Consider the following 24,372-nt stretch of genomic DNA (forward strand, 5'->3'; position numbering starts at 1 on the left):
ACTCCCATGAATAACCTCATGTCCTCTCACCCTGGCATGGTTCAGACTGAGATTGAACAAGGTAACAAAAATATGATTCAGTAGGTCTGGCTAGGGCCCGAGAATCTGCATTTTTAACAGATGCAGAGATGTTGTTGATGCTGCCAGTTTGCAGATCACATTTTGAGTAGCAATGAAGCATCTTTCAGGTTCAAGTTTTGTCTTATCATGAATTTTACCCTTTATCCAAATCCAAACTTGATAGTGTTCCCTGTGGATAATTTATAGCCCAGTTCCCTGGCTTATTCTGAATCCTGACTTTCCCGTTTACTAAAGCAGAGTGACCTTGAGGAGATTCATTAAGATTTCCAACTCCTTTGTGAGGTGGTTACATAAGATTAAATGGAATAATGGATACAAAGTGCTTAGCATGGTACCTGATATATAGCATTCATGTTATGTTTATGGTTACTGATTATTTTAAAGACAACGAGCATAAAGGTGATGAGAAATTAAGTGGAATGAGAATACAGGCATTTCTTCTCAAATGCTACATGTGTTCCAAAAAAAAAATGCACATCAAAAATAATAGAGTTTAGAGCAACAGACTAGTCTAATGCATTTTTTGTAATCAGAGTACTAAGAAGGAAGGAAAGAAGGAAGGGAGGGTAGGAGGGAGGAATGAAGGGGGGGTGGATGGATGAGAGGGAAGGAGGGAAGGAAGGAAGGAAAATGGAAGGAAGGAAGGAAGGAAGGAAGGAAGGAAGGAAGGAAAAGAAAGAAAGGAAGTCTGGGAGTTAATTCAGATGGTCCAGGCAGATGGTTCAGCATTGCTGAAAATTGCCTCCATGGATGTTACAAATAAGCAAATGAGTACAAAAGCACTACTGGCAACACTTTCATGAGAGCGTGTTGGTCATCGAAGTGAGTTGGGCTTGGTAGGGCTGCCATTACGATGGGCGAGGGCGGTGGGGTGGGGTGGGGGTGGCTGGAGTGAAGAGCCCCAGGAGGCTGACTATGCCCCTGAATTTCCTTCAAGTACAGTCGAATAGGCTCCTGCTGAGATGGCAGCAGCTGAGCTGATTTTTTTTTTCCCCTTTCCTCCTGAAAATTATCATTCTGTGTCACACCCATCCTTGTCTGAGGGTGGGGAGGGCAGGGATCACATCCGAGCCAAACTGACTCCTGCATCTCACTGACGTCATTCCCATGACAATGCTGCATTTCAGAACTAGTTACTAATCTCAGTTACCAAAACCTGCGTTGCAGCAGAACAGAATGTACTGAGTTTTTTAATTTTAAGAAGTCTAAAAAAATTTTTTTTTGAAAAGTCTACATTTCTTCTGGAAGGCACTGAGAAGGAACCCTTCCCATAACCTTCGTGGATTCTCTAACACACAGGTGACTAGAAGACTCCCCAGGTAGAGCAACTTCTGCAAACACTGACGAATACAGACAAGGGGGTGGAGTAGTCCTCCCAGAGGCTCCTGCTCGTGGTTAAACCTTGCCCATCATCTTCCATTCTATTCCATTCTATTGTGCTCGCTCCCTTCCCTGGTGAGGGCAAAACTCAGCTCTGAAGCATTTTCTCCTAGTTCCAAGTCATTCCTAAACCCCCTCTCCTCATCCCACACCTCTTCACCTGAAGCTTCCCCAGACAGCGACATACACTGGGTAAGCAAGCATCTTCGAAGGGAAGGAGAGGATCAGGTGCAACTTTGGAGTTGGCGACCTCATTTCTTTTAGGAAGGAAAGGATTAAAAAAAATCCAGAAAGAGGCTCCTACAGCTCTCAGCCCAGAATCTGGGCTCACCGAAAAGCTTTCCTGCTTTTCCTTGATGTGTGTTTAAGCAGGAGCCTGCAGCCAGGCACAAGGCAGGTTTTTCCTTCGCTTGTTTTATTCTAAATAGTTTTCAAAAGCTCCTGTGAACACAGACGGCAGCTTTGATCTGGTGAACTTCCTCAGTACTGACATTCCCATGAAGGACTCTGGCTCAGAGCAGCTTTTCACCACTTGTTAAACTCTCATTTAAATTCAAATTCCCCGTAATCTTAACAGGCAGGAGATGGATGGAGAGCGAGAAAGGGACAGTGAGCTGCCTCTCATGTGTCCATAAGGCCCTCAGATCAAATGGAGCCATGTAGGCAGCAGGGAAAGAGTTGAAATTCCTGGAGAAACTGGCAGAATACTTGATGTGCACCATAGCCCTTCTGGACGAGGCCTTCTGCCTGACACGTGGTCCAGACCAACCTGCCGCGTGTTTGTGAAGGTCCCCATAAACCGTGCAAATCAGCACAAAGGAGCTATGCATTTCTAAATATCAGGCTCTCTTACAAGACTTCTGAAAAATTTTAACCCCTATTTTGGGTTAAAAATATAAATGAAAGGCTTGACGTCGCGAGCAGTGTGTGCAGGAGGAAGTGTCCTTTGCTTGGGTTCATTTCATGGGCTTTCCTAAAATCCACGGTCAGGTTTTTCTTTCCCACCTCTCACCCCATCGCCTCCTCTAAATTTCTGCTCAAAAACCTCCCCTGTCCTTGGTGATGTGAGGAATTTATCAATTTTGGAGATATAGGAAGATATTTTTAACCTATACACCTTGGCAGCCAATTCACGTTGTTTCACGGAGCTGAGAGGAAATAAGAAACCCTGTTTCTGCTTTTCACTTTTGACCCCAGAGAAACGGCCGATCTCCCATTTGCTTTTTTGGACAATCTGGGTATTTCTGCTTTTACCTTGAGCACCTGTGTGCCGCCCCCCCCCCAAAAAAAACCCCTCTGCTCTGCATTTGGTGATTTTGGGTGAATCTCTGTTTGCATCATTAAGGTTTCTCAGCTAACTTCTCAGATGTGGTGACCTGTTCTCTGCACTTTGGGGACTCTGGCCCGAGGACTCTGCTCTTTGCTGGGCTCATTGGTCTCTCCTCTGAGACAAGAAGGAGGCTCATCCCCTTCTGTCCCTCATGCTCCACATTTGGGGGACTAAGATAGGATATGTTTTCTCACCCCAAAATCTGATTTCTCCAGAAGAGTAGACAGGGCACAAACTAACAGTGAGTTAATTTTATCATTGATCTTCAGGATACACCTGGGACACATTATGCTTTTCTAAGTTACAACTCATTTCACCCAAGATCCATATCTAAAGAAATATATATGATGCAGAGACAGTGGGTAAAGATGATTCTACAAAGTATCATTTCCTTAAACTCTTGTTTGCTTCCTATCTCCATTCCCTCTGCCTAAGATGACCTTATTCCTGATCACTAATTACCTCTTAATTAGTTCTTTTGCTGTCAGGCCTACGCCTTTCACATTGCCACCAGAGGATAATGTCAAAAATGTCAGAATACAAGACTGATAAAGTCTCTCTCTTGCTCTGGCGTTTAAAACATTTCACTGACTCTCCAGCAACTACACCAGCATTTCTGAAAACAAAAACAAATAGAAACAACAGGGAATCTGAGAGAAACTTTAGCACATAAATAAATGGTTGAATATATATTTAAAAATTGACATAGTGAAAACCCCTCTTGGAGACTCCATAGGCATTCATAATTCAGAGCAGTAATGGTTCAGAAGAATCCTACAGTAAGGAAACGTGTTCGATCCAGAATTTTCTTAGCATATCCAATCATGGAATTCCTTTTCAAGTTTTACCTACTAAATACCTACAGTAGAAACACAAAGGAAATATTTCCTAGGATGAAAACCAAGCTGTTTATCTTTGTAGAGCTGAGCTCATTGGGACATGTCATGTCCTGTCTGCCTATCACAGGGCCTGATTTTCTGCACCCCAGAAGCCTTACCCTTTTATGTTCTACCTGAACACGGATGCAGCGGATCTTCCTCTGTGCCTTTGCGTGTGCTCATCCCTCTGCTCAGAGTGTTTTCCCTCCACTTGTCTGCCTAGCACACTTGCCCCCCTGCATCTTTCCAAATCCAAAGTAGATATCTCCCCAACATGGGGAATTCTTCCCTGGCTCTTGCTTATTAGAGGGGATCACACCTCCTTAGATCCACTGCCTTGCCTTGTTCCCTCATTTCCACTTTGGTTGAGTTCATAAACTGGTTTATAATTGTGTTTGTGGCTCTAATATAGTCAAATGGCTATGAGGGAATGGATAGAAGAGGTCAACTCTATGTGTGTCATTAGTTTTTAGGAGAATGCCTGGAACATGGTAGGAGCTTGAAAGATATTTGTAAAACAGATGAATGGCCATACATCATACGGTGGTAACACCTTTTGGGATTCTGAACTTCTGTTCATGTAGATGTCTTTAAGTTAAAGAACACGTGTACATTAAGAAATAAAAACAACAGTGTTCTCACAGGAAAATGATATTCATACACATCTGCATATATACATATATATAAACACATGCATAATACATAAACAGCTTATATGAACGCAAGGGACACACACAAGCAAACATGTTTGCCTTCACAGACATCATTTTCTCCAGTCATGAAACACAGCTATTTCTTATAGACATACCTTGTTTTATTGTGTTTCACTTTATTATGCTTTGTAGACGTTGTGTTTTTTACAAATTGAAGGTTTGTGTGTCCAGCAAAGCTATTGGCGCCATTTTTCCAACAGCATTTGCTCACATCACAATCTGTGTCATACTTTGGTAATTCGCACAATATTTCAGTCTTTTTAATTATTATATTTGTCATGATGCTGTGTGATCAGTGATCTTTGCTGTTATTACTATAATTGATTTGGGACACCATGAACCACACCCATATAAGACAGCAAGATTAATTGATAAATGTGTGTGTTCTGTCTGCTCCACAAACTGGCCATTCCCCATCTCTCCCCCTCTCCTGAGGCCTCCCGATTCCCTGAGGCATAATAATATTGAAATTAGGCCAAATAATAACTATACAATGGCTTCTAAGTGTTCAAGTGAAAGGGATAGTCATGTGTCTCTCACTGTAAGTCAAAAGCTAGAACTGATTAAGCTTAGTGAGGAAGGCATGTAGAAAGCCAAAATAGACTAAAATCTTCGCCTCTTGCACCAAACAGTTGGCCAAGTTGTGACTGCAAAGGAAAAGTTCTTGAAGGAAATGAAAAGTGCTACTCCAGTCAACACATGAATGGTAAGAAAATGAAACAGCCTTATTGTGGAATATGGAGACAGTTTGAGTGGTCCGGATAGAAGATCAAACCAGCCACAGCATTTCCTTAGGCCAAGGCCTCATCCAGAGCAAGGCCCTAACTCTTCAATACCACGAAGGCTGAGAGGTGAGGAAGCTGCAGAAGGAAACTTTGAAGCTAGAGGAGGTTGTTCATGAGGTTTAAGAAAAGAAACTGTCTTCATAACATAAAAGTACAAGGTGAAGCAGCAAGTGCTGATGGAGAAGTTGCAGCAAGTTCTCCAGAAGATCGAGCTGAGAGAGTTAATGAAGGTGGCTATAATAAAAAAAAAGGGATTGTCAATGTAAATGAAACATCCTTCTACTGGAAGAAGATGCCTTCGAGGACTTTCAGAGCTGGAGAGAGAGAAGTCAATGCCTGCCTTCAAAGGACAGGCTGACTCTCTTGTTAGGGGCTCATGAGGCTGCTGACTTGAGCTGAAGCCAACGCTCATTCACCAATTCCAAAAATCCTAGGGCCCTTAAGAATGATGCTAGATCTACTCTGCCTGTGCTCTATAAATGGAACAACAAAGCCTGGATGGCAGCACATCTGCTTACAACATGGTTTCCTGAATATTTTTTAAGCCCACCGTTGAGACCTACTGCTCAAGAAAAAAAATAAAAACACTTTCAAAATATCACTGCTCATTGACAATGCACCTGGTCACCCAAGAGCTCTGATGGAGATGGACAAGAAGATGAACGTTGTTTTCATGCCTGCTGATGCAACATCCATTCTGCGGCCCATAGGTCAGGAGTGATTTTGATTTCAAATTCTTATTCTTTAAGAAACCCATTTCATAAGGCTGCATCTGCCATAGACAGTGATTCCTCTGATGGATGTGAGCAGAATACATTGAAAACTCCCCGGGAAGAAGTGACCATTCTAGATGCCATTCAGAACATTTGTGATTCATGGGTAGAGGTCAAAATAACAATATGAACAGGAGTTTGGAAGAAGTTGATTCCCACCCTCATGGAGGACTTGGAGGGGTTCAAGACTCCAGTGGAGGAAGTCCCTGCAGATGTGGTGGAAACAGCAAGAGAGCTAGAAGGGGAGCCTCAAGAGGGGACTGCACTGCTGCAATTTCATGAGCAAACCTGAACGAATGAGGAGGGGCTTCTTACAGAGGAGCGAAGCACATGGTTTTTTGTGCTGGAATCTACTCCTGGTGAGAATGTCATGAAGTTTGTTGCAGTGACAAAAGATTTAGAATACTACATCAATTTGGTTGATAAAGCAGTGGGAGGGTTTGAGAGGATTCACTCCAAATTTGAAAGAAGTTCTACTGTGGGTAAAAGGCTGTCAACCAGCATCACATGCTACAGAATAATCGCTTGTGATGGGAAGAGTCAATTGATGTGGCAAACTTTATTGTTGTTGTATTTTAAAGATTTTTCTTTGTTTATTTGACAGAGAGAGAAAGCACACAAGTAGGCAGAGCAGCAGAGGGAGAGGGAGAGGCAGACTCCCCGACTGAGCAGAGAGCCCAACGCAGGACTTGGTCCCAGGACCCTGGGATCATGACCTGAGCTGAAGGCAGACGCTTAACTGACTGAGCCACCGAGGTGTCCTTATTGTTGTCGTGTTTTAAAAAGTTGCCACAGCTGCTCCATCCTTCAGCGACCACCACCCTGAATGCTCAGCAGCCATCAACATGGAGACAAGACCCTCTGCCAGCAAGCTCAGATGATGGATAGCATTTTTTTTTTTTTAGCAATAAAGTATTTTTAAACTAAGGGTATCCATTTTTTTTAGCCATAGTGCTATTGCACACTTAGACAGTACAGTGTAAACATAATTTTTATATGCACTGGGAAACCCAAAAATTCATTTGATTTGTGTTATTGCAATATTTGCTTTATTGTGGTGGTCTGGAACTGAACCTGCAATATCTCTGAGGTTGTCTGGGCTAAGTAAATAGATGTGAATGAATGCAATAAAACACATACTTTTGATGGGACCGACTCAAGAGTGGACCTGGCCAATCTCTAAATCGGTTCTGTGCCCTTTCCTGGCCTGCTCTGTGCCCTGGCCTGACTACCCGGTGCCTAGGTGGCTGTCACTTGCACCAGCTATCAATGTAAGGACAGGAGGAGGGAAGGTGGAGTCGGTTTTCTTTGTTCCCTCCTGCTTTTTTTTTTTTTTTTACGATTTTTATTTATTTGACAGAAAGAGACACAGCGAGAGAGGGAACACAAGCAGGGGGAGGGGGAGAGGGAGAAGCAGGCTTCCCGCCGAGCAGGGAGCCTGATGCGGGGCTTGATCCCAGGACCCCGGGATCATGACCTGAGCCGAAGGCAGATGCTTAACGACTGAGCCACCCAGGCGCCCCTCCTTGTTCCCTCCTGCTTTGCCTGTCATGAAGACAGCTCCTTCCTGGGCCTAGATGACTCTCTCCCCCGTCCAGCCCAGGAATGGGAACAGGTTCTCCTATTGCTAGCTTCTGGAAGTCTCTCCATCCTTCTCCTCTCCCCATCAATGCCACAGCTGAGGAACTGAGCCTTCTGGACGGTCTCTCCATCTGCACCATTGGGGATGAAGTGTCTCCAGTTGGACTCTGGTCCCATATTCAGGCAACTCTGCTTTTGTATATGAATTAGGTATCTTTGTGTATAGGCAAATTGTGTGAACATGATTTTCCTTTCTTTTTTCTTTAATTTTTTTTTTAAATTCTGCAGCTTATTTTTATATTATCCTGTTACTGACTCGTATCTGCATGGTGGTGTGTGTGTGTGTTTGCCATCGGGGAAAACTTTTATTTTGGGGCGCCTGGCTGGCTCAGTCAGTGGCGCATGTGACTCTTGGGCTCAGGTTGCAGGTTTGAGTCCCACACTGGGTGTAGAATTTACTTAAAAATGAAATCTTTCGGGGGCACCTGGCTGGTTCCATCGGTAGAGCCTGGGACTCTTAAACAAAACAAAGACGTTTAAGAAAATGACAAAAAATGAGTTGCAAAATTTAAACTCCCCTAAATTAATCTATGAATTTAGGGCTAACTTAATAGAAATATTATGAATTTTGATTGAGTATATTGTTTTTATTCAGAGTTTTTCCAATTTTTTAAAATAACAATCAAAATTTTTCCAGGTAGATATTAAATTTCTTGTACAGACTGCTCATATGTTTCAAGATCACATATAAAAATGCTCATGCCACATAAAATGTTCTTTATTGTTTTGAATGTCGGTATCTGTGCCAAATTTTAATGATGGTTAAAGTAATAGTGGATTTTTTTGTTTAAATCAAAATACAATACTTATATTATCGAATTTTAGAGGGTCCAATGATGTGAAAATAATGTATTCATAAGAATTATGTTAACTGAATCTTTATTTGAAAAATACTGTCTTAAACTTATGCTAGATCTACTTGAATAAGAGCAATTGTAGCATCAATGAAATTACAGTAGCTAAGGGCGCCTGGGTGGCTCAGTTGGTTAAGTGACTGCCTTCGGCTCAGGTCGTGATCCTGGAGTCCCGGGATCGAGTCCCGCATCGGGCTCCCTGCTCAGCAGGGAGTCTGCTTCTCCCTCTGACCCTCTTCCCTCTCGTACTCTCTCTCTCTCATTCTCTCTCTCTCTCAAATAAATAAATAAAATCTTTAAAAAAAAAAAAAGAAATTACAGTAGCTAAACCAAAAAGACATCAGTGAAAATTACTGTAAAGACAGAAAACACATGCAGATGTTGTGTTGTGGCTGTGGGTGCTCAGGACCCGGCTGCTGTGAGCCGAGTCACACCTGCAGGTGACCCTGGATCCCTGCGACCTCAGCGTGGGACCTCCTCCTCCCTCCTGGGGGGCCTGATGGCCCAGGGGACCCCAGGACACTTGCAGCCTCTGTGGGCTGCAGGTGGAGGAGGGAGAGCAAAAGGGCCACTTGGGAAAGGTTGGAGGTTGGACTGGGCATTGGCCAGCATTTGTCTGCGCGATCATTTTCTTCTCTCAGCTCCTTGAGGTTTCTCTCCAGCATCAAGCTGCCGTCCAGCTCTCGTGGGCTCTTTCCTCGTGGAAGAGGATCTCCTCTCGATGGTAGAAGTCTTTCTCTCCCATTTTTTGCCTACGTCTTCAGCCATCTTCTTGTAGAGGCTGCGAATCAGATTTGTGCAGTTCATGTATCTACACACGTTGGGAAGTTTCTTCTCGATTTCCCAGCAGTGTGTTTCCTCCTCAAACAATTTTCTCTGACGTTGCATGTTGTGTTCCTGATGTAATTCAGGCAGAATTTGAAGCTTTACGTGATCTCTGAGGACATCAGATAAGGGGAAGGTCTTCCGCAGGTTTCAGCCATGGACATTAACTGGCTGAGGTTCTCTTTCAGGACCTGCTCCGTTCCTGCGTTCAGCTCCAGCCTTTCTTTCTCTTCCTCCTTTTCCTGGACTCTCTTCTTCCATCTCGCAATTTCTTGTTCAGGTGGTTCTGGACTTGGGAAAATAAGTATTTTCATTCAAATCATACATTATTTCCTCCCAAAGTTGTTCCCCATCCTTCTCTGATGCTTTGAAGATGGGTTTTTCATCAGTTGCTTGGGAAAGTTTAAGAGGCTGACTTTTCTCTTCCTTTTTCAGAAAGTGGACAGTGTCTTCAAGTGGCTTCCTGCTCAGGTTTGTATTCATTGCTGACAAGCACAGGTTTGTAATGTGAGAGGACTGGTCTCCACCCCGGGTGGCCTGATGGCCCCATTGGCCTGTGTCATTGGTCCCATATTCTCACTACATTCCCACAGATTTCATTGCAGGCAGAACACCTTTTGCCTAGTGCCCTCACACTTCTTAAAGTGCGTCATCTCTTTACTATCAAAACCAGCACCGCGGTAGATACCAGGATTCGCAGGGAAATGCACAGAGACCTGGGACAAGGCTCCAGCTTTCAGAAATCACCAGCAAGGGGCCCGCAGGTGCTCCAGGACCAGCTGGAAAGTGGATCTGGTGGCAGGCGGCAGGCGGCAGGCCCTTCGTGGCTGCATAGCACTCCACAGCTCTGCCTCCGAGTGCCGGTGTCCTGTTGGTCTCAACTGACAGCTTAGAACTCTGGGGAATGTTCCATCTCTAAGGTAAACAACCAGGGTGGATCAGTTGGGTTGGGGGAAAGGAAGACCAGCTAGGTGCTAGAAAGCAGTTCTCCTTAAATAGGACGTGATCTCAGTTATGCAGGCATGGGCAGAAGTGGAAGGGGGGTGGTCGAAGCAGAGCCAGGCCATGTCCCTTTCTGGGCACAAGCGCAAGTCAGGGCAGAGCGATGGTGCCCTGTCCCTGGGTGGAGCCTCATTTCCCTGATGTAAAGTTTCCTTCTGCTGCAGGAAGCCTGGTGCTGCCCGCAAAGTCCCAGGGATCTCCCCCTTCTAAGGCTCTTTCTCTCCTTTGCATGTGGTCACTGTCGGCAGGGGCCCTGGACTGAAGGGTCTCCCCAAAGGTATTAACTAAGAGACCTGGATTCCAATCCTAACATCTCAGGAGAAATCAATCAAAACTAGCAGGTCTTCTAATTTCACAGATTTTTCTGAAGGGCCAGTGTGCCCCTGTTTAATCCAAGAATTCCTGGAAGGCGGTGACTCTGCTCCAGAGGTGACACAGTGACCGGGGCCCCTTCCCTCCTGTGGCCCTCCATCTTCAGCCCACGCCTCCCACGATGGCCTTGAGGAGGGTCCCCAGTCCATGGAGTCATCTTCAGAAGTGGGCTCTGGGGAGGGGCACGGGTCCTTCTTTGGGCTCCGTTTGCTGCCTTTCACTAAACCACACATCTCACTCTGTGGTATCTCTTTGGTAGACCCAGCAAGAGCCTCCTTGTCCCTCCCCTGAGACTCTGTCATGAGCAACTTGCCCCCAGGCCTTTTCCTGAGAGGGCTACATGACAACTGTCAGCCGGGGCCAGTCTGGGGTTCCTGAGGGGCTCCACGGGGCCAGAGAATGGAGGCTCTTGACCAGACCTGGTGGTGCAGGGAGGAGGTGGCCAAACACCCACAGTGGGAGGGGTTTCTTTTCTTCTCTTTAACTGGACTATTTTTCAAGAGCATTTTCAGGTGTAAAGAAAAATGGAGCAGAAACTCCAGAGAGTTCACATACATCAAGGATTATTAGGCAATACAGGAAGAGAAACTTCACCAGGGGCACATCAACCATTTGAGAAATAACACCTTGGGAGTTCTCATCTTTACACATAACCTGAGCTTCTAAGGCCTCATCCAAACAACAGACCTGCAGCATCCCAAGCACACTTCCATTTATCTCCTTGGGCTGAGCTGACCCCACTGGAAGTTGAACATTGCTCCGAGTATCGATCCAGTCCCATGGACCCTGGCCAGGCTCCCTTTGTGTGACATTTACAGAAGAGCCTGTTAAAGGGAGTTCTGATGTGCAGAAGCCCCTGGAGGCTGCCACTTCCCTCGTGGGGCTGGAAGGAAGGGATCTGGGGCCCCTTCTACCCCCGGGGAGGAGATGGCCCCGCCACGATGCCTGTGGGACCCCTGAGCTGACTATGCTCGGCTCCACTGCTCTCCTGGCCTCGTTTCCTCCTGCTGCCAACCCCCACTGCAATGTGACCCGCTAGTCATGACTTTCACATGCTGCAGTGGGGCTTGTTCTTCTGCTGCCCTGTGTCTCTGGCCTTAAGCTAGAGTGAACTCACTGAGCACGAGATTCCTTTAAAAAAAAAAAAAAATTGAACTGAAAGGAGTTTTGTTTGCTCTCTGGCCCTCGAACACCAAGGCACTGTTGTGCTCCTTAAAATTGTAAATTATGTCTGTTTAAGAAAATGTCAGTGTTTTTTAAAACAGAATAACAGTGCTGGAAAAGACTTGGCTGCGCTATTTGTTACCAAAGTTTCATGCAAGAAAAATGATGCATTCATCATTATGAGTGCAGTCAAGGGGCCTAATGACTCGGGCACAATGCCGCTTCAGTTCTTTTAAGTAACATGATGGATTTTTTTTTTCTTTCTCCCCAGCAAGTTATCTGAGTAATGTAAAAGCTCATAAACCAAGATCCAGGGAGACTTTGTCAATAATGCTCTATACTTAACAACAATTAAAACGTAAGACACATCTCATATAATTAAATTGATTTTTTTTTTCCTGCCAGAAACAAGACTTTTTCAGGTAACGATTGCTTTGGCTGTCTAAAATTGTATTTATTGAGGTGGGGGAGGAAGAGATCTGTTGTTACATTCAGACACCTCACTTCTTGTGTCTTCAAAATCCAATTCTTAAATAGGCCGATAGAAAGGTTTTTGAGTCAAAAAGGATAAATAGGTATGAATAATCTGGGCCTTCAAGATAGAAGCACTGTGCTGGGAAACATGTTATTTAGGGACATAGACTTTCAGCCCTGTAGGTGGCCTCGGATGCATAGGAAGGCAGGGGATAAAGGCATTCCCAACGGGACGAGGGCCTCTGAGTTTGCTGGGTTCTTGGCCAGTTGGGACCCTGAGCATGGCTCTTAATTTTGCCCTGCATTTCTGCAGTGTAATGCAAGGGTAAAATGGTCACATCTTTCTGTGTCTAAAATATGTTAAGGTTTGTAAAACCAGGGGCTTCACTTTTTCCATTAAAAATTGCCTTTTAAGGGTAAATGTAACACCATCCCCCCAAAAGCACATAGCTCCTTTTTGACCCCTGGATAACTCTACTAAATTGGGATATTTACCTGAACTTTCCTTACTTGGCCTCCAATCATGTTAAACAGCTGTTGGAATGAATACAAAGGGACTTGCCTGACTTTCTAGTAATAACCTTGATCTTTTCTCCCCCCCCTGGTGGCTTGAAAGCATTATTTAGTGAATTGAGTTTTGCCTTTTCCAGTGACGGGAGTGGCTGTTTTCCCATTAAATATTACTGGGTTTATTAGGGCTAGAAACCCTAGCCACGTGGGAATTTCAGAAGAAGGAAAGAAAGAAAGATTGTTGTTTTCTTTTTATTTCAATTTTTTAAACTTTTTATTTAAATTCATTAATTAACCTACAAAGACAAGGGTTCCATGTGGGCTATTGGGACATACTTGTGTGTGAGATGCGATGGAATGTTTAAGCTATTTTCCATGAGAATCAAAATGTTTCTCTTCTCTTCTCTTCTCATCCATTTTCATGGCGGTGGCCTCTTAAAAAAGTTGCCTCAGTCACTGGTGGTCAGACTCCTTGCGTCGCTCCCCGTGGAAGTTATGGCGGTAGACTGTGACCAGCCATGCTCATGCTGTGGGCAGAAGTGCTGAGAGATACGCTCCATTTCCGACCCGTGGGGATTGAGCTCCAGCTCTTTCCAGGATTTGCGGGAGAAAACTTATCCTACCAGAGCACTTCCTTGCTGGCTGGGGTACAACATGTATGTCTGTGCCTGACTCTTGGCCCAGAGCCTCTGCTTTTGCTATCACTTGGCCCTGGGCAGAGGATGAAGGGTGGTGTGGACAGAAACAGGGCCCTGGAGGGAGCACCGAGTGTGCCCTGGAGCGTGTCCCTCACTCTCTGCAGGTCTGCAGATAACTGTAAGACGGAAGCCATGACACCACCTAACCTTAGCAGAACAACGGCTTGTAATGATGACATGCATCAAGAAAAGGGTGGAATTTAATACAATGAAATTATAGAAGTGGTCGTGGTAGGGTAGTGGGATTTAGGTCAATTTGTTTATCTGTTTCTCTGGATTTTCTGTAATTTTCCTGACATGCATATATGCACACATGAACACAACAGTAAGAATAGCAACGACAGCTCTTTGGGCAGGTCTTTCACTGTGGATGATTCAGTATTTCATTTTACTTTTCATATGAATCAAGAATCTTTAATTTATAAAAATAAAATACACGTACTCTATCATACCACTTCTTGGGCTGTTTTTTTTTTTTTTTTTTTTTTTTTTAGACATGAACAGACATTTTTCCAAAGAAGATATCCAAATGGCCAACAGACACATGAAAAAGTGCTCATGGGTTTTTTTGAAATTCAAATTAAATGATGATATCACTTAGTATCTCCCAACCTATTTTATAGGTAGTTTTTTTTTTTTTTAAGATTTTATTTATTTATTTCACAGAGAGAGACAGCGAGAGAGGGAACACAAGCAGGGGGAGTGGGAGAGGAAGAAGCAGGCTTCCCGTGGAGCAGGGAGCCCAATGCGGGGCTCGATCCCAGGACCCTGGGATCATGACCTGAGCCGAAGGCAGACACCTAACGACTGAGCCAGCCAGGCGCCCCTTATAGGTAGTTATTATTTTGGAAATCAAATTCTCTTAAAATAGTGATGATGAGTATCACCATCCCTTTATTCTCTCAAGAATATACTTTACACACTTGTAGGGACTCTTTCAGTTAGTTAATGATGTCCTCATTACACAAGAAAGGAAACCATGAGTTGGAGAATTCGGCACCTAGGCCAGAGTCACACCAATAGAACTGACATCCAAACCAGGCTCTCTGACTCCTAAGTTCACGATCTTATACTCATTGCTTGTCGACTCACCAAGTCCAAGAACTGGAATTTGTTTAATGTGACACCAGCTTAATTATTTTAACTATTTGGCCATCTGAGAAATATAGTTTATCACAGATATATAGAAATATATAAGATGTATCTTATATATATATTAATATATGATAATATATATTATATGTACAAAATATTTTCTCAGCCTTTGGAAAGGGGACAATTTCCGCTTAATTGACTGAACTTTTAATTGTTAAATATCTATTCATGTTGCTGTATTATGGTAAATCCTATCACTTCTTTTTGAAGGGCCAAGAATGGTAACCAACTTCTTGATTTTAATAACATGGCAAAGCTCAGTGATAAAATGTATGTAGAAATAATTTAAAGTAGTGCTGTGCTTAGATCTTTGATGTTTCAGAACAACCCCCAAAATGTGAAATTACCTTGAGTATCAAGGTAAAGATGAACTCTTTCAGAAATTACTTTTAATAATTAAAAAGTGTTTTTTTAATAACAACAAAAAAGAACAGACATGTTTGCTGTTTTAATTACTACTATCTTTTTTTTTTTAATTTCATGTTTTCCACCCATGTCCACCATTTTCTGTCTTTAAAATTTGCTTTAGGTATATAAAGTCCTTTTTGTTTTTTTCATTATTGGTAGATCCTGTGTTAGAAAACTGCCAGCTTTCTGCAGCTTGTAATTAATTACAAAAAGATAACTTTGCCATTATTGACTTCAATCTTAAAAAACAATGAAACCAAGTATAGAACATTCTAAGTAAATTGCTTTTATAGGATTTTTATCTTTAAAATTGACTGTGACTCCATGGTTTGGTGTGATTAATTAAATCTCATTGGTTTGAACTTTTGATCAAATCAACTGTACTTGGTGAATTTGTTTTGCTCTACATTTGACCAAAAGTTTGATGGTATTGACATAAGGTAGATTTTAGGAACAATACTAAAGACTGGTAAAAGTACTAAATAAGGAAATGTAGTCTTGTACCTTATCAATGTTAGAACTTGAAAATACTTAAACCGGGCGCCTGGGTGGCTCAGTTGGTTAAGCGACTGCTTTTGGCTCAGGTCATGATCCTGGAGTCTCAGGATCGAGTCCCGCATCAGGCTCCCTGCTCAGCAGGGAGTCTGCTTCTCCCTCTGACCCTTCCCCCTCTCATGTGCTCTCTCTCTCTCTCATTCTCTCTCTCTCAAATAAATAAATAAATAAATAAAATTTTAAAAAAATACTTAAACCAAAAGCAAGCAAGTAAACAAACAAACAGAAAGGGAAGGAGCTAAAGTCGGAGGTATGTAAATAAGCAGAATAATGTACTAGAAAGAATACTAGGTCCAAGTCAGGGGATATAGGTTCTTACTGGAGCTTTAGAAATTCCTGTGTGGATTTGTATGAATTTTCCCCAGGGCCTTAGTGCCCTTCATTTGTAAATGGTATTGATTGGGTGGAAATAACGGATGGCTTTTTAACAGTTTAGTAAATACTAATAGAAGATTATAATATGTACTTTAAAAATAAAAAACTGTACGAGCTCTGCTCTTGTATGTTTGGTATACTCCTGTTCCATATAAAGTTCAGTTTGGGATGCGGGACTGTTCTCTGTTCAAAAATCTCTTTCTCTCTCTCTCTGCCTCTCTGTCTCTCTTGTATGTATGTATGTATGTATGTATGTATGTATGTTTGTTTGTTTGTATCATCTATCTTGGTTTCTAAACAATCACTGAGACACACTGAGCTGCTCTAATATTATATGATTGAGGATATTCCTTAATGTAGAGAAGTTCACATTATCGGGAACAATGTATAGAACAAAGTAGTGAGATCTTGGGGGACCTAGAATCCAACTAGGTCCAAAACAAATCAGCCATATCACCTAAATCAAGTCAAATCTCTAGCATTAGCTCATTCATAATGGAATTCTCTAAACATCCATCTTGTCCAAGTTTGTCCTGGATTTGACCTGCCCACCTGGCATCTTCCCCCTTCCAGCACCTGTAACACACTCACAGTTACTTCTATAATATAACTTGGACTATGCTGCTGTCCTAATTTAAATTTGATTGCTCACTGATCTTAGGTTTTAGGTTTCTGGAAACTCTTTTCCAGAATATTTCCTTCTCTGGACTTTTGTTTGCCTCATTTGTCTACTTTCAGCATGGGGAGCTCTGTGCTCCTTGAAAATGTTCCTCTGGGCAGGAAAGGCTTGTACCCACTAGCCCTCTTGCACAAATTACATAAACAAGTATTTGTCCACGGCAGGTGGGACAAAGTACAGTAGGGTGGAGTCTCAGATTGCCTCCCTATGAGAAAGGAAAGAAAAGGAAAAAGAAGCAAGTGAATGACCCCAGGAAGGGAAAATGGGAAATTGCCAAATGCATCAAAAACGCAAAGTTCCTGATGTTCGCAGAGGAGTTTAAATTTCTGTTATCAGGAAGCTTTAAAAATATTTTTAAAAAGATTTTATTTATTTATTTGTCAGAGAAAGAGAGAGAGAGAGAGCACAAGCAGGGGGAGCGGCAGACAGAGGGAGAAGCAGGCTCCCCGCTGAGCAGGGACCCTGATGCGGGGCTCGATCCCAGGACCCTGGGATCATGACCTAAGCCAAAGGCAGACACTTAACTGACTGAGCCACCCAGGCATCCCTAAAAATATGTTTAAAGACAAAGCATAGACAAAATGGAACGGTTAAATGATGATACAGGTATGTAGGAGTTCACTCTTGAAGTTGGTGGATCATAGAGTGCTTTGGAGTCATCTTGGTCAGATGATTTGCGTATCAACAGACACCCAAAGGTAAAACCAAAAATATCATGCCTGCCAACTTCTTTGTCACATCCTTATTTCCATGGAAAATGTGGTAAAATATCAAGATCTCAAATATTCTGATTCTGATTACTAGGGTGGAATAGTTTCACATTGGAAAGATAGCTGTCCCAGTCAATATTGGGGAATGCATTGTGGAGTTTTGGTTTTTGGAGACAGGCAGGAAAAAGAAGTGACCCAATTAAGGTCAATGGCAACAACAGGACCTGACCTGGCCAGTGTTTGCTAGACTCAACCCCCTCCTATGTCTGTAGGTTTGGTTTGTTGTTAATAGAAATAATCACTTCTCACACATTTATATTCAAATGGAGACTCAGGAGTCAATAAATGAATCTATTCACTCAGTCAAGAAAAGCAATCCAATTTTCCCAGTATGTGCACATATGTTTGTGGTTTGCTAATATTTTTTTGTCTTTTTGAGAAATACATATGCTATAGCTTCAAGAGTGGAAAATTTTATACACATCTGTAGTGAGGAGGTTTAATTGTAACCCTTTTGCATATGTTTTTGGAGAAAAATCTATTTTCTTAAAAAATAGATATTACCTTAGCACCTAGGAATACAAATAAAATGCTATATTTAAATATCTTCCTCCCGCCTTTCCAGACAAGAATATCAGGTCACTAGTTCTTTCTGTGCCTCATCATGGGGCTCTTAATTCTACATAACACATCCTAGAAAACAGCAAGAGGATATGCCCGTTATAACCTTCCAAATGCATTCCACTTCTCTGCATGCTAGAATATATTTAAAACAGATTATATTTTCCCTCTGTGTTTCAGTTTTCACAGTTAATAAGACAGGCATTTCCATGGCTGACTTGCTGTTTTCATGGGTAGCAAATATTCTGATTAGTATTCCAGATACCAAGTTTACCGAATTTTATCCAGAAGAGAAAGTGCCATAAATGTTAAAGATTTTACTTCTTACCATTTATATTTAAAACATCAAAATGGTTCTAATCATATCATTAAATATGTTATGATTGCTCTGGTAGCTGGCGTTTCTAAAGAAATGTCTTTTGAACCTATTTGTCTTGTAGGATTTTCATGTCAAGGAGAAGCTGGTGAGATTAAAAAAAATAATCTCCTAGCATTGATCTCATATTCAAAACTGTAAAATAAAACCTCGCTTCTCACCAGAGAGAAGGCAAGCAGGAGATTCCTAACATTGACTCAGTGTTAAGAGTTACATTTTTTTATGATCTGAATTTCTTTGCTATTCTATCATACACGATCAACAATTTAAGCCACCCACTGAGTGTGAATAGTCAATGATAATATTGTGTTAGCCACAGGTAGGTTTTTCTAATTATTCTTGTGAAATTAACAGAATCACTTCCGTTTTAGTACAAAATCTACTTACGTTCCCAATCTCTCTCTTCGTGGGGAAAATTGAACCAGTGTTTCCAAAAAAAGAGGAAGCTCAGCCATTTCCTCAATTTGATCTGTCCTTAGTCTTATGATATCAAGGATGGCACCGTCCTAAATAAGATAAGTAAAGTTCAGGAAAGTGATTGGAAGAAAAACAGAAGAAAATGTGGATGCCATGTGGGGGTGGTGACAGAGATGGACATTTCCAAGGGAAACGATGAGCCAAGAAGATGGAGGTCATGCAGATTTCTGTCACAACTTCTATAAGATCAGCCAAAAACTACGAAATGAGTTTTTTATATTGAAAAGATTGCATTTTGCACAAAAATACAGGGTAATATCATTGTTATGCAGGCTTAAAAGCTCATTAGTAAGCCTAGGAATTTTATTAATTAGTTGGACGTTAGTATCTTTGAGTCAGATGCACCGTGAACCACAGTTTGAGAGCACCTGCAATTAAATCAGTGTCCTACACCTAACCGGTAGCGTAGGTGCCTGGTAAGCTGTTGTCCAACCTCACACATTGCTCTTTCCCTATTGAGAATTTTCCAGAAAAGAGTATATTTAATTCAGTGTGGCATGCAGGAAGGAACACCATCCTCTCTTCTAATACACTCATAGGTACATCTGATGGGACGTGTGAGGATACACAGCTGACTGGTCAGTGAACACCATCCAGGGAATGTTCAGGACCGCTTCAGCGGCCTTGGTGGGTATCGTTCTGTCTGGACTCTTGTCTCAGGCTGGTGTCTAGTTGGAAGACAAAACTTCTGCAGAATTACTTATGCAGGACTCTTTCGTGACTTTAATTCTGGTTTGTATCCAGAGCAGAGAATCAGCATCATGGGACTATCTTTTTTCCAGAACATTGACTAAATGGAAGAAAAGGTAAATTGCCATTAGGAAAAGACATGCACATTTTTTTTGGTTGTTTTGTTTTCAGCTTTAAATTTTTTTTTCAGCTTATTGAGATATGATTGACAATAAGATTGTAAGACATTTGAAGTACACAATGTGATGACTCGGCCTACATATATATCATGAAGGGATCCCCATGTCCCACAGCTAAACTAGTAACACATTCTTCACCTCTACCTATTTACCTTTTTCTTTCTTTTTTTTTTTTTTGGTGAGAACATTTAAATTTTACTCTCTTAGCAAATTTAAGTTATATAATACAGTATTATCAACTATAGTCACTATGTTTTACATTAGATCCTCAGACCTTATTCTTAAAACTGAAAGTGTAGGGGCGCCTAGGTATCTCCGTTGATTAAGCATCTGCCTTGGGCTCAGGTCATGATCCCAGGGTCCTGGGATCAAGCCCCCGTGTCGGGGTCCCTGCTCAGCAGGGGAGTCTGCTTCTCCTTCTCCCTCTGCCCCTCCCCCTTGCTTGTGCTCTTTCTAGTGCTCTCACTCTCTCTCTGTCAAATAAATAAAATCTTAAAAAAAAACAACAACCTGAAAGTGTATATCCTCTTATCATCTGCCCTGCTCCAACCCCCCCATCCCCAGCCCCTGGCAACTATCATTCTATTCTTCATACGAGTTCAACTTGCTTGCTTGCTTCTTTCTTTCTCCTCTTTAGATTCCACATGTAAGTGATGCCATGAAGTATTTGTCTTTCTCTGTCTGGCTTATTTCACTTAATATAATGCCCTCCAGTTTTATTCTTGTTGTCACAAATGGCATGATTTCCTTCTTTTTTTAAGGAAATGCACGTCTTTTAGAAAGATGTCAGTTAGGATACAACAGCTCCCCCCGCCCCCATTTGCCCTCAGAAAATAACTACTCTGTTCTCATAGGCAGACTTGGGTTCATTACGTATGGATTTTTTCTCTCATATTACTTTAAAGACAAAGGAAAGAAGAAAGAAAAGGGGAAGGATAGAAGGAAAAGGGAAGGAAGAAAAAAGGAAGGAAGAAAAGCAGAGTCTTTAAAAATAAGCTACTTTCAAAAAAAATAAGCTATTTTCGGGGCACCTGGGCGGCTCAGTCATTAAGGGTTTGCCTTCGGCTCAGGTCATGATCCCAGGACTCTGGGATCGAGCCCCGCATCGGGCTCCCTGCTGGGCGGGAAGCCTGCTTCTCCCTCCCCCGCTCCCCCTGCTTGTGTTCCTTCTCTCGCTGTGTCTCTCTCTGTCAAATAAATAAATAAGATCTTAAAAAAAAAAAAGCTACTTTCTGAAAGTTCCCCAAGTAGGTAAATTGTAAAAGCAACATAAAAGTCCAGATCTAGCCCCATTTACATCAATTAGCATTCAGTTCTTTGTCAGTTCATTGCTGAGTTCTGCCTCTGTTCCTTCTGCCAGGCATGGCCAAGCACTGTTAGAAGCAGGACAGAAAAAGACACTGCCATATAAGGCAATGGTGTGAAACTACAGGAGGGACCCTATCCTTAGCCTGCTCGGAAATCTCTGACTCAGCAAAATGACCTCCACGTAGTGCCGTCCAATTTCCGTTACCCATCCATACAGCTCTCCTGACGTTTCAGGGACTCCTAGCTGACGCCTTCTGTATTTAACATTGAGGAACTGGTTAAATGTCTCAGGCTTTGGCTCAAAAGCCACACAAGATCGGGACAGAGTGTGAAAGACTGTAGTCCAATTCAGAGAGACAAGCCGCAGAGTCTCAACAGAACTCTAGTTATTTTCTGTGAGCAACTGGCCCTCAGAATCCACTGCCATCCTTAGTCAGATGCTCAGCCTGGGACACGCAAAGGCCTCGCGCCTCTCTGCGCAGGTGTTCTGGCCCCGGAGGCCCGCCCGCCTGCGATCCGATTCTCTGAACGCTTGACGCGCCCCGGCCTCTTAGTTAAAACGGGACACTTACCCAAACCCGGGATCGCATTGTGAACTTCGGTTCTTCTCCTTTCCTCCCATCCTCTGGTTTGGAAACGGGGGGAGGAGCTGATGTAGGCAATGCAGGCTTCACGATTCTTGTTTTCCTACTTGTTAAAATTGGCACCCATCGTTTCTGCACCGTGACCGCACAACTCTGAAACGATGCATGAAATGGGTAAAAAAATGGAAACAACGTTGGCCCTGAATGCCCAAGACACAGAAGTTACAGACATAAATTCACACGACAAATGGTGCCAAGTGTCCTCTTAGCTTCAGTTGGAGGGAAGCTGCCTGCGGTGGGTCGTGCCAATCAATGGAGTCAAAGCAGAATGGGGACTAGTTTGTCTCCTTGGATGTCGCGTAATATGAATCTTCTCAAGCCCTGCTCTTCTTCCAACCTACCCACGAATGCCGACTTAGCTGTGACTCACATTGCTTCCCGATTGTTTGCTTTTGTGGATGCCCTCCCCAAATATTCCACCTTCCGTGTGCATGCACTCTTTTCTTTCTTCTTTTTGCTCGAAGCTTTCTTACACTTAGAGGCTGCTCAGGAAGCACGCAGAAGGGAGGCAGAGTGGGAATGGGGTCATGGAGCTGATTATTTATTACAAATACAGGTTTACCCAGTAGGGGAAGCCACCAAGCGCTACCTACCTTTAGGTGCCAGTCTCTGTATTATAAGGAGAGAAAAACTGTCATGTCACCACAGTTGTGACTTTCAAGCAATTGCCTCCTGGGACATACTTGGGAAAGGTCATGGCGCTTGACATTGCATGCCCCTCTCCCCCGTGTGTGTACCCCTAACGCAGGGACTGGGTTACCCCAGGTGTCTGTCTCTGCCACTGAAAGAAAGAGATTAAAATGTAAGTGTAGGAGATGTATTTGAAGTCTAACTTTGAAATTTATTTGAAATAAAGTAAAATAGGGACGCCTGGGTGGCTCAGTTGGTTAAGCGGCTGCCTTCGGCTTAGGTCATGATCCTGGAGTCTGGGATCGAGCCCCACATTGGGCTTTCTGCTCAGTGGGGAGTCTGCTTCTCCCTCTCCCTCTGCCCCCCCCCTTGTGCGCTCTCTCTCTGACAAATAAATAAATAAAGTAAAATAAAAATTTATGCCTCATTTTAAAGACCATATTATCTCAGAGATTTTGCTATTCAGATGTATAAATAAGGCTGAGGAAATTGGTTATAATCTCCCTTGCTCCTTTTTCTTGGTGAATTGTTACTTGACTTTTGAGAATTTCTGGGGTTTCCAGGAAAAGTATGGGACTTGACTTCAGCACACTGGCAAAGAATTTTGGCTGTGGTACCTACCGGTTGTACCAACTGCCAAATTAGTTAATCTTTTAAAGCCTCTTTTTTTCTCCCCCCCATAAGTTCAGATTGGAATAAAGCCCTTTTGAGAATTTTGTGAATCAAATGAAATGGAATATGTTCAGGACCTTACAAAATTAAGCAACTGTGCACGGAGAAGACTGTTAACTGCTCTATGATGCTAGCCCCTACTTACATTTACGAAGGCTAGACTGTGAGAATATGGTTTTAACTTCTTTGAAATTCGCCATAGTGGTACATAACCAAATATTTTCAGAGTGAGAGTCTAAAATCAATGCCAAGGATCCATTTCACACTGTGGCTAGGAGCAGGAACTCTGCAGCAAGTCTGAGTTCACTTCCCAACCTTGCTACGTGGATATTATTATGTGGATAATAATAATACTGCCTACAGCACAGGATGATATGGGGACCTGTGATGTAGAATGGTGCTGGGCACATGCAGTGTGCTCCATAAGCATTTGCTGAAATAAAGAAAATAGAAAGTGCTCAAGGCTTTTCTGACCACGATTGCTGTCATTAGTATCTTCATCAAGTTTCCCAAGCTACAGATGTCGTTTGATCTTAGAACTTTGGCACAGAGATCAGCACTACAAATTTCTCTCTGGTTCCAAGAAGATATGTGAATCTTTTTTATTTTTGTCTTTTCATCCGCAACAAACCATTTCCCGTGATTCATTTTTATTGGCCATCAGACGTGCTGCTCTAATGGCATGGGGAATTTAATCAATTAATGGAATTCGATAGGCCATTTCCAGTTGCAATATTTTGAAAGGTTAACTTCGCAAACACCTGAATACTTTGGAGGATTGTGGGGCAGCCTAAAGTTATGGTACATGCATAGTCTCAGTGGACCGGAGAATGATCAATATGTAAGTATAATCTTTTCCCCACCAAAAGTCCTTGGACAAGATGCTAATCCCCTACAGACTCAGGGTCTGCATCTGAAATTTACATTTTCAAGTTGTTTTCTTTTTTCTTTTTTCTTTTTTTAAAGATTTTATTTATTTATTTGAGAGAGAGAGAATGAGAGATAGAGAGCACGAGAGGGAAGAGGGTCAGAGGGAGAAGCAGACTCCCTGCTGAGCAGGGAGCCCGATGCGGGACTCGATCCCGGGACTCCAGGACCCTGACCTGAGCCGAAGGCAGTCGCTTAACCAACTGAGCCACCCAGGCGCCCTCAAGTTATTTTCAAAAATAATTTTACAGAAAAAAAGTGTTCGTGGCTCTGGTGACATTTATCACACATGCTAGCTTCTTTCTTCACCATTGTGCACCTCCTCATTCACATCCCTGGGAATAAATAACTGTGTATGACAAAAGTCCTGATCATTGAAACATAAGATATGAAAACAACAACAACAAGACCAACAACAGCAACAATAGAAGAGTGAAAAGAAATAGAGAAAAGGTGTGTGTGTGTAGAAACAAGGATAATTTTTAA

Source organism: Callorhinus ursinus, unplaced genomic scaffold, assembly GCF_003265705.2.
Source record: "Callorhinus ursinus isolate GAN/ISIS: 27379988/994484 unplaced genomic scaffold, GSC_fseal_2.0 scaffold26, whole genome shotgun sequence".
Taxonomy (NCBI): Eukaryota; Metazoa; Chordata; class Mammalia; order Carnivora; family Otariidae; genus Callorhinus; species Callorhinus ursinus.